Raw genomic sequence first — 12,107 nt, 5'->3', positions numbered from 1 at the left:
TGATGTAACAGCAGCACATGGAGATGTGATTTTAATGAAAGTTGAGGAATATCCAGAAATTTTTCGAAGACTATCTGCCATGTATCCCATAATTTTAAAATTTTCATTAGGAAATATCTTACACAGCGAAAATTTATGTCCTTTTCATTTTACAAAGGTACAAGATTTGCTGCAAGGAGATTTGCCTGCTCGTGAAAAATTCGCTAGATGGTTACAAAATCAGAAAAATCAAAATGAAGATTTTGTTGGATACATTTTGTTTTGCGACATAGCTACATTCACAAAAAATGGAACTTTTAATGTGCATAATGTACAATATTATTCGTACGTTGGTAACAATCTACACGTTGTTCAAGAAGTTAAGTAGTTTGGGTAAAAGTAGTTAACGATTATCTACTTGGGCCTGTGGAATTGTCTGCTCGTTTAAATGGTGCTGATTACTTACATTTCCTGCAAAATGTTTTATCTGATTTGTTAGATGTTGTGCCTTCAAATATTCGGCAAAACTTATGGTTTCTACATGACGGTTGTCCAGCCCACTTTAGTATTAATGTACGTGACTTTCTTGATAATAACTACGAAGACGACTGGAGTGGAAGAGGCAGTCCAGTTGCTTGGCCAGCAAGGACGCCTAGAGTTGTTTGGGGATACGTAAACTCATTCCGATACAAAATCGTGCACAACTTTGGCTAAGGATACAAGATGCTTGCAACGAATTTCGAAATATCTTTGAAATTTTTGCAAGAATTCCGAGTTCTCTAAGCAAAAGGGCAAATTTATGTAAAATGCTCGTTCTCTTCTGATACTTGTTCTTTTGTGTTAGTTTTATTCCGTCGTAATTAATATTTTGTTTCTAAAACCCTTTATAATAAAATTGTGTTACAATTTGATTTTTTGCTTTTTTCCCAATCATTTTTTACGAATTGTGAACTTCATTTATTGAAACAAACGATAAAATTTATGAAGGTACCTTTATTTAACTTTCACAAAGAAAAAATAAAAAAATTTCAAATCGATTTTTCTAGAAAACGGTGTATATTACCGACTTAAAGTAGGAGTAACTTTTAGTACTAGAATACCTGAAAATATAATAATCTAGTATAACGAATTCTTAAAAGTTAAAGACAAAAAAGTTATGCATTAAAATAACCGTTAACCTACCCGAACTGACGGCTGTAACCGGTACTAGAAATTCGCAATTGATGGAATAGATTCGGATGTAGATGAAAAATAATCGTACTAGTTTTCGATTTTTTAATTAGAAGGGTTCTGGAGGAATTGAAAAAAAAAACTAATTACAAGGCGCCATTTTCAAAGAGCTCTACCTCCCTTAGGAAGCATTTTCGGACTAGGTGAATTGGATTAAATTGTCTTAAAATTATTTGGGAAATCTCCGGTCTTCGTTTGCCAGAAGAGTTTCTGGACACCCTGTATTTGCGGGCACATATTTTTTGAAGCAGTATGAAATACGGACAGTTAAGTCCAGATTTTGTCTATTTTGTCGTAATTCAAAATTATCTTACAAAATGGCAACCGTCCGCCATTTTTAATGATTAAATCACTTACTGCCATCATAAATTATAGAAAGGTACTTTGGTTGAATTAGGTAAAAATTATTAATTTAAGTTATATTAATCAGAAAATAATTGTTTTCTGAACATAAACTGATAATGGATTAACTAATGATAATTAAAATAAATATTATGACGTTTTTGGACAGAAATTAATAATTCTGTAGATAACATTGAAGGGATCTTAACACGTTCTTACAAATGAGGTATTAATTCACATATGATCTTATTTAAAATAATTTTAAAAACTGCTATCATCCATTTAAAACAATTTCATTGAAATGACGTAAACTATGAATCAATGTCTTGGTTCAGATACCAACAAATTTATTAATTTAGGTTTTATAAAATGGTACTAACAGTGGGTTGAAATTAATCACACGCGCGTACAGAATTATTCAGCTAAACTAGAAAGACGTAAAATTTATGGGAAAAAAATTACCAATAACTTAATTAAACATGTTTGGTAACACCAAAACTAATAATAAACCTATACTCAACGTAGAGTCAGAGTGGAATGGATGTAAAATGTATCATCGTTAAGTATCAATGTATCAAGTATCACGAATACTGATACTTAATATATAGGTAATTATACAAAATTATTCTATTTCTTTACATCGATATATTATGTGGCAATGAGCTGTGAAAGTCATTGTGACTCTAGTGTTTTCTGCCGTATCATAATCTAACATACATCTGTTATGATTCACCTGTAGACAAGCGGGTTCTGTGATATGGATATCCATATCGTTTTGTATTGATTTCGTATATCTGTTTTACGATTATAATAGGCTTGTTCTGATTGTTTAAATACTTCGTCGCTTTGTATAAACTATGGGTAATTATTCTCAACTTAAGTTTATTGTTATTTTGTAGTTTTTTGTGTTTTTTTATTTAGAAGTAAACGTATATATATATATATATATATATATATATATATATATATATATATATAAATGTTTTTGATGGGTTGGAGTCAATAAAAGGGGTTATTGGTTAACTATTTAATATCTCGAGCTTTCAATTGTGTTTACAATTATTATCAAGAGCTGCTAAAAAAGACAAAATATCTTACAAAGTTGAACTATAAAGAAAAACATTTTTTGTTAACTCACCAAATAAAATTAGTTTCGTTAATAAAAATTGCTGCAAATACATGTCAAAAAGAATTAATACTAAAATGCCCTTATCTAATAAATTCTTCCCTGAAATTTTCATAATTTTGAAAACATTTTCTTAACAAAAAAATAATTGAATTTATAAATAGTTTAAAGTAGCAACCAATTACAAATAAGCCTCAATGTCATAAATGCCAACTTAAAATGTTTACATTTGACAATTACATTGTCAAAAATAAAATTTTGTTTAAATATTCTTTTTTGTTTAGTAACAAAAAAGAAAAAGATTTATTCACCATTGATAGATGTCTGAAAAAATGTAACAGATATATGAAAAATTAAATAAAAATGTGATATTTTTCAAGTTTTATATATAAATTATAAAGAAATAATATAATTATAAATTTTGCTTAGGTTTTGAATTTCTGATCTTTTGTTTAAACTATTATCACTTTTGCTAATACAAACCATTTCCAAAAAAGTCCTTTTGAATTTATTACTTTCACTACATAAAATTTTAATGTTATCAAAATCCATAATATGGTCTTTATCGATTACATGCTCTGCCAAAGCACAAGATGGTTTTTTAATTCTGCAATCACTTTTGTGAGAAATAGTGCGATTTGAAAGATTTCTTCCGGTCTCACCAACATAGTCAGATTCACACTGAGTACAACTAATGCTGTATACTACATTCGTTTTTTCAAATTTGTCTATAGCATATTTAGTTTTGGAATATAAAGATGAAATAGTTTTGATGTTCTTTGTTGCTATTTTTATATTGTCAATAACCTTTAGTGTTTGTATTAATTTAGGTGTTAATGATGGTATAAAAGGTAGTGAATGATAATAGATGTTCTGATTGTTAGATACAATGTTTTGAGATTTAGCAAAAAATGGTGTTAAGTTAATTATATTAACAATATTAGAAAAAAGCATCCTATGTAGCATATCTGGAGGATAAGAGTTTTCAATTAAAATATTTTTTAACAATTGAAGATCTTCATGTAGATAATCTGGATGAGAAAGTTTTAAAACACCTTCTTTTAATTAAATTTAAAAGGGCTTTTTTGGAACTGGTTTGTATTAGCAAAAGTGATAATAGTTTAAACAAAAGATCAGAAATTCAAAGCCTAAGCAAAATTTATATTATTATATTATATTATTATATTATTTCTTTATAATTTATATATAAAGCTTGAAAAATATCACATTTTTATTTAATTTTCCATATATCTGTTACATTTTTTCAGACATTTATCAATGGTGAATAAATCTTCTTCTTTTTTGTTACTAAACAAAAAAGAATTTTTAAACAAAATTTTATTTTTGACAATATAATTGTCAATTTTTCTTTATAGTTCAACTTTGTAAGATATTTTGTCTTTTTTAGCAGCTCTTAATAAGAATTGTAAACACAATTGAAAGCTCGAGATATTAAATAGTTAACCGACTCCAACCCATCAAAAACATTTATATATTTTTTCCAAACGAGTCACAAGTACTTCTTTTTTCTTACTATTATTATTATTATTATATATATATATATATATATATATATATATATATATATATATATATATATATATATATATATATATATATGTATATAATAATCTTTTAATGTATAATCTTTTAATGTATATGATAATCTTTTATTTTATATCATTTGCTTTAAATATAGTTTACTTATACTCTTCTTCTTCTTCTAGATTGAACAAAGACATTATCCTTCATTTATGATGGCTTCTTATGTTATATTAAGTCATTTTATGTACAGAAAGCAACACTAGTAACTGTAAATTACCAGCTGATAAAACTAAGCAACTGGTCAAGAAAGAGGATAAACTGTGAGGATGGTTTATGGTATTGAACTGTGTGTTGGAAAGATACAATTATAGAGAGTACTGTACTTTTGGAAGATACAAAAAATGTACATCTAACTTTCAATTGTGTATGACAACAGGCACTCAATCGAGCATTTTATCTCCATCAAATAAATAAAGCAGTTCGTTATAACAGAAAAAGGCGGTACTGACAGGGACTGTAAACAGATCACCAAAAAATTCAACAGTCAAATGGGTGGTGTTGATCTTATGGACGGTCTAATGGGCAGATACCAAATGTAGATACATGCATGTAGATACATACTCAATTTATGTGTTACACCAGAAAAAACTGGATTAAAAATATGAAAAGTAGTGAACTATCTATGATATTATGACTTAAATCATAAATAGTTCACTATTTTATATTTTTATTTTTTTTGTATTGTTTAACTTTCTTATTTTTATATTTTGTTTTTTAAGCCACGTTTCTTATTTTTGTTTCAACAGTAGACACCATTTTTTTAGTTATTCATCTCTATGCCAATCTATAATAAATATTTAAAAAATGGACATGAAATGAATTTTTTTAATTAGAACATAGTAATTACCCAAAAATTTTCAGATCTTTTGAACCATTTAAGAAAAAAAAAAGGTTTAGACGGTTAAGCATATTTTGTGTATATTATTAATCCAAAGATAATATCGTATTAAACAGAGTTGAAATTTCGCAACACAAATATTCTTAATTTTACACAATTTTTGTAACTGACCTCTCTAATAAGAATTCTAGAACTCTCGATAACCAAAGTTTGCGTGATATAATTTTTCATATCTTCTTAAGTAATTTCTTGTAAAAACTATGCATTAAATGTATAATTCCACGATCAGTATTATCTTGCTAAACATGATAACTAACTGGGAAGATTTAAAAATAGATGTTAAACTTTGTATTTAAATCATATCTGAAATTATTTAACGTGTTACTTCAGAAATTATAAACATATTGATTATTTATATATGTTTAAGCTATTAAGATGATAGGATATATCAAAGGTCGTGTAATTTCGCTTCCTTACCCTGATATATGTGCACAAACTAATGAATCATAACTTTAAACATATCATGAAATAGTAGAATAGAATTTACGTGGTGGTCTAGCCCTTGGGAACAAACGACAAACTATAAAAAAATCTTTATGTAACATTTTGGATTTAATTTGGGCCGCCACACCGTTTTTCGGAACTCGAAATATCAAATAAAAAGTTTGTTTTAAATTGCGTGATTTATTACCAACTATACGTTTGATAAAAACTGGAATCTGTTCTAATGGTATTAGAACCACTCTTGTGTTCAACGTTTTAATTTTAAAATTTCTATGTGTTCTTCCTATATGAAATTCGGAATAAGTTCAACAATAAAATTTGTAAACTCTCATAATTGTTATTTATTTTTATAAGATAAAAAGTTTGGAAATAAATACATATAAAAACATGAACGTTTTTCTATAGGAATCGAATTAATGTCAATAAATTATCATTTTTAAATCAGGGGTACAAAAAATGCCTGAATGTGTAAACCAAGTTCAAAGGAAATTTTGGGTACTAAATTTTTTTGAGATTTTTTTTAGAGAAACTAGATTGGGAAAATGTTGGGTAAAGATGTTGTAAATTAGAAAATAAATAAATTGGAAAGAGAAATATAAAGAAACTACATTTTATCTAATAGAAAATAGTAATAAAATAGTTCCGTACCAATTGTAGTAAAGTTAACATTACTTTTAGTATTATTTAAACATGAATATGAAACAAGTTGTAAAATTAAAACTAAAGTATTGTATTTTCCTATTAATTTTTTATTAGTTTTTGCTCAGCCCCATCCTGTTATTTGTTTTTTGGTTAAAAAAGAATAATATTGTTCTGAATCTATTTTCTTATGGCATCTTAATGCAATTTACTTTTTTGTTGGAAATAAGCCACAATTTTACTTTTTACTTTAAAATTAAGTTTATTTGACGTTTCGGTTTCCACTTCGGAAATCGTTCTCAAAATACAAATCATTAAATGTAAAACAGGTTTTGTATTTTAAGAACGATTTCCGAAGTGGAAATCGAAATGTCCGATAAACTGAATTTAAAGATTAAATTGTGGCTTTTTCTCAACAAAAATATTAAATTGCATTAAAAATGAATAAATTTGATCGTTCCATGGTTTATTTTAAATTAATTTTTGTTTATATTCTAGAGAGTACCATTCTTGAAGTTTAGAAATTAATGAAGTACGCTAGCAAACTTGTAATTTTTTATTATTTTAAAGTAATTACTATTTAAATGGGGACAAGCCAATTAAAGGTTAAAGTAAGTTTATTCACGTTTCAATTTTCGCTTCGGAAATCGTTCTCAAAATACAAACATTAGTAAATTAAGTAAACAAATTTTGTTTTTTTTTTTACTTGGTGAAAAAAATTCTTTTAATAATTTAATTTTTTCTGACTCATTTATATTGACAATTCAGACATACATTATACATATTAAAGTAGACGACTTTAAAAATGATATTGCCAATATTGTTGAGTTGCGTTCCTGGGACGACTTTACTTGTAAAATAGTTCATTCGATTACATGAAATCAACTTTACCTTGAGAAAATCCGTCAGAAAAATCATAGCATGTATTTCGTCTTTAAAACGACAACCACATGCCATGATGACAGTAAAATTCCCCTGATAGTGATTCCATAGTAAATCATGAGGGAAAAACCAGGAAAAAAACCTAATATTACTATTCCGACATGGTAAGTATTTGGTCTTACATTTAGTTTACTCTCAATAAACACCAAATTCTAATTTTATGTTTGTTATTTAAAAAACTTTAATATCAACGTTTTTTTCCTGGCTTTTTCCCACATGATTTATTACGGAATCACTATCAGGAGAATTTTACTGTCACCATGGCATGTGGTTGTCTTTTTAAAGACCAATTACATGCTATGATATTTTCTGACGGATTTTCTCAAGTTAAAGTTGATTTCATGTAATCGAATAAAATATCTTACATGTAAAGTCGTCCCAGGAACGCAACTCAACAATATTTGCAATATCATTTTAGAGTCGTCTACTTTAAAATGTATAATGTGTGTCTGAATTGTCAATATAAATGAGTCAGATAAAATTAAATTATTAGAAGAATTTTTTTCACCAAGTAACAAAAAAACAAAATTTGTTTAATTTACTAATGTTTGTATTTTGGGAACGATTTCCGAAGTGGAAGTCAATAAACTTACTTTAACGTTTAATTGTGGCTTATTCCCATTTAAACAGTAATTATTTTAAACTGCTACAAGAAAATAGCTTCAGAACATTATTTTATAGATTTTTTTCAATCTTGTACTTAAAATATTAACTTTTTAAAGAAAGTTTATTTTTAAACTATAAATGTAGCATTGTATATTTATGTTAAATGTAAGAGAAAATTTTGTAAGCATTCAAATTTTTGCGCCATGTTATGATGTCACTATAAGCAACTAGTATGGCGAATTAGAAACTCGAACAACAACATAACAAACGTATAATTTCTTCATTATCGTTGAATCGCCGTTTAATCACTTCGGATTTTAACTTATGCTTTCGGGTATTACGCTATTCGGAGGTGGATTCTTCCCATTTCTATATTTCTCTTTCGATTGCTTAATTTTCATGACTTTTATGTCGTTTTCGATGTCATCCCACTATCTTATTCGCGGTCATCCTTGGCTGCTTCAATGGATGGGGGTCCATCTCGTAACAACTTTTTTGATCTCGTTTGCCGATGCTCTCATAATGTATCCTAGTCATTTCAAGCATTGTGATTTAATTATTTTCACTTTATTTTCGTTTTCTTCACACTTGTTCTGTTTTTTTTTTCCTTTTCTTTCTCCGTATGGGGTCATGCCAGGTCCTAAGATTTTTCATACTATTTATTTTCAAGTCTTCTTAAGTTTTCTTCTTCTTCTCTGTTTATCACTGTTCTTTCACTGTGTGTGTTTTGTTTGTTTTTTCTTGTTGCTTAGTTTTTTGTTTTTAAGCATCTTTCTATTTCGTCCGAAGGTAAAGTTTCGTTTCAAAATTTTTCCTTTAATTTTTCTTCTCCAGTTGTTCCCCTGATCAGTTCTGGATAGTAAATTAAATTGTATGTTGCTACATTTTTACATTTGAAGTTGTTTTATTAAGGTGTCCTTCTTTATTTTCTTGGTTTTTTGCTTATTTCCAAATATTTTGTCTTATTTTCCTTTATTTCTGTTCCATATTTCTTGGCTTCAGCCCACAGTTCGTTAATTGCCTAAGTCACACAAGTTTTCATTTTCCTATGACTACTAAATTCTAATGCTAGTTTTATTGCTAATTCTAATGTTAATTCTAATTCTAATTATATTGCTAATTCTTTAGCAATATGCTGTGGCGCAGGTAAGAAAATAAACAATGTTCTAGTGTTTTATATATTATTATTGTTTCAAACAATGGTTTTACATTAATTAAATATTTGAAATTCGTTAATTAAATTTATAGATATTATTTATAAATTTTTGTACAAAAAAATATTTAATTTTATTTTCCACAAACCTTTCAGTTATGTAAATTTCTTTTTTCTGCTTTTAATAAAAGTTATAATATTTATGTGTTAAAAAAACGCTGCGCAGTAATATTGTACAAAAAAGTGGTACAGTAGGTGGTTGTGTAGTAGTACTACCGCAAAGCTTCATGTTAAGTATATTTTCTGTATTTTTAAATTTTAAGTAATATTTTTATAGTCATTTTATTATTTATTTATTATTTTACGATTTTTTTTACAATCATCGATTTACAAAGTGTACCTATTAATTTATTTTAACAATTTTTTGTACATTCAAAAGTACATAAAACCGGTGTAAGGTAATAACCTTGATATAGATTTTTTCAAAATTGAAAAACTTTACATGTTGTATAACGGACTCCACTCGTGGCGTACAATAACTCTTCGAACTATTTCGTGACGCTACTTTTGTGACGCTCACCTCAGCATTTTACTATAGAGAAAAATGCCGTATAGAAGCTTCGCTTCAAAAAATGTATCCCTTTTTTATTACGATTTTTAATACATACAAATTTCCTAATGTTGAATACGTCAAAACTTGTAAAGCTAAGAAAAAAAGAATATTTTAAAGTATCATCAAAACATTTAAACACACTCTAATTACATGGTATGTTCTTTTTTCTTTCTGGATAGAATTGAGACCGTCGATGCAAGGTTTCTAGGCCGTTTGTTAGAAATCGGTCTTCCTACACTCAGTTGGCCTATTGCACATCTTTCATTCCTTCACGATACCATTTCAGGGTTCTAAAACCTACCAACTTATATGGGTTTAGAGGAAGGGTAACATATGTTTTTCTCCGAAAAATATTTGACGCCTGCGATCTAGTGCCTTACAGTCCTGCAGGATAGGGGTGAATACTTCAGGTTCTCTGTTACAGGGTCTGTAGCTTAAGTCTCTATGAAACAAGCCTGTTATGAGTCTGAGCTGCCTATTTTCCGCAGTATTTTAGTTCTATTAACAAATGTCCGTTCAACGTATATGTTGCTATCAGTCCATCCTTCACCAGGTTCCAAAAGAGAGAGATAAAACTACGACCTGCGGATAGCCTCTGGCTAGTTCTGCTAACACTCTATTCCCCAGTAACGTTGCGTATATCACACGGCTCCTCAGCATCCATCCATCTACAGCTCTTGTGATTGCTTTGTAGGAGGTGTTGTTAAATCCTTCCTCTATACTAAGAAATGCACCGAACATCACCTCATGGTTTTCCAGAACATACTCCACCCTCTGTATGAGATGGTGTAATGCCGTTTCCGTAGAAAATTCTGCACAATACGCATACTGTCCCGAATGTATCGAACTTATACCCAATACATCCTCTTTAATATGCATATTGAGAAGTTTTTTAGAGTCTTCAGTATGAATGACGTCAGACCGATCGGCCTCAGGGACTTAGCTTTTTCCTGCCCTGTTTTGCCAGATTTGAATATAAAAAGTGGTTAGAAGAAAAATTGTTAAGTATTCGACTTCCCAACAGAGTTATCGTGATGGACAATATACCCTACTATGATTCCCAAAAGATAAAGCACCAACAGAGTAAAATGGGAAATTGGCTAAAAGCTATAAATATTCCTTTTCCTGCTAATATGCTTAGACTAGACTTGTATGCCATTTTAAAATTTTATAAACCGAAATATATGTAAAATTTGCTATTGATTCGATTATTAAGATATACAGACTAAGATTCATATACAGAAACTGATAACAGCGATGATAATTTGATTAAATTCCAAACTCTACTTTTATGATGGGTCCCTTCTTTTTATTCTTTATATTATTTTGTGGTACAACAGAAGATGGAAATTACCGTCCTCAGGTAAGTATAATTAGCTTCAAACCATCAAAATAGATTCATTTTATCATTAAGTAGCATTGTTAAATAATCATTTAAAATTCACAAATTTTAAATAATTAAATAAAACTCGAAATAGTGTCATTATTTTGTAAAATAATTATTCATGTAAACAACATTTCTGTACATGCAACAAAATCACTCGATCTTTTATAGAAACCGCGGCAACCGTGTTATATAAGCCACAAACGAATTCTGCATCCCTTCTCTGGTTTGCGCGCAGCTTACTTCTATTGCTAATTCTGGGTGTACAGTGTACAGTAAGTAGAAAAAATATTTTCCGTAATCGGTTTCTCAACTAACATATAACAAACCATCTACATGGAATTGTTTGTTTTTAATAAAACAACACGGCGCTTGTTGAAGTATCCAAATATTTACCGAAACACAAAAAATAAAAACATCGCTTCAAATATTTACCAAATCTGTGAGATAAGTTACCGTTAGAAGGTTACATGATCTTAATTAGAGAGTCCAAAATGTATGTATCTATATTGTCGTAAGGCAATTTATGAATATAATATCTTTTTATTTTCACCGAAAAACACTTTCATATCGTCGACATATGTTCGAGGTTTCTTTAAACTGTTCATTTCTGATCTTTGCTTGTATACTGTTTCTGTAACATCATTAAGCATTGGTTTTTTCTCTTAGTCTACAAAGATACTTTAACTCCATTTGTTTTTTGTTCTAATATTCCACGAAACACATACCTAACAGCTACTGAAATTAAAAGAGATTTGGACAAAGAGGTTTTATTGAATAGCCAGCAAGATACATGATGGAATTCTCCTGGGCGTATTGTCTTCCTATGGGGTTTCTACCGTTACTGCGTCATGGAAGAACATGCATGTGGTTTACTTACCCTTGAAATGCTTGAACATATTCGTCGTAATTTCGACCAGCGACTTTATGATTGTATGGACGTTGTTGGATATAATTTTGGATATGTTATAGCATTTTCAGAAAATCTAATGAATACTGCCAACTATTGGACTCTTTTGAGTGGCCAACCATATATTTTAGCTAAATGAATTCATCACAGCCATTTTTATAGTGTCCAATAATACATAAGATCCAAGTTGCCATTAATGCCATAAAGCATATCTAACAAGTTTTATAGAGTTTAGA

The sequence above is a fragment of the Diabrotica undecimpunctata genome, chromosome 3 (genome assembly GCF_040954645.1).
Source record: "Diabrotica undecimpunctata isolate CICGRU chromosome 3, icDiaUnde3, whole genome shotgun sequence".
Classification (NCBI taxonomy): domain Eukaryota; kingdom Metazoa; phylum Arthropoda; class Insecta; order Coleoptera; family Chrysomelidae; genus Diabrotica; species Diabrotica undecimpunctata.
Note: the sequence above shows the minus strand (reverse complement) of the source record.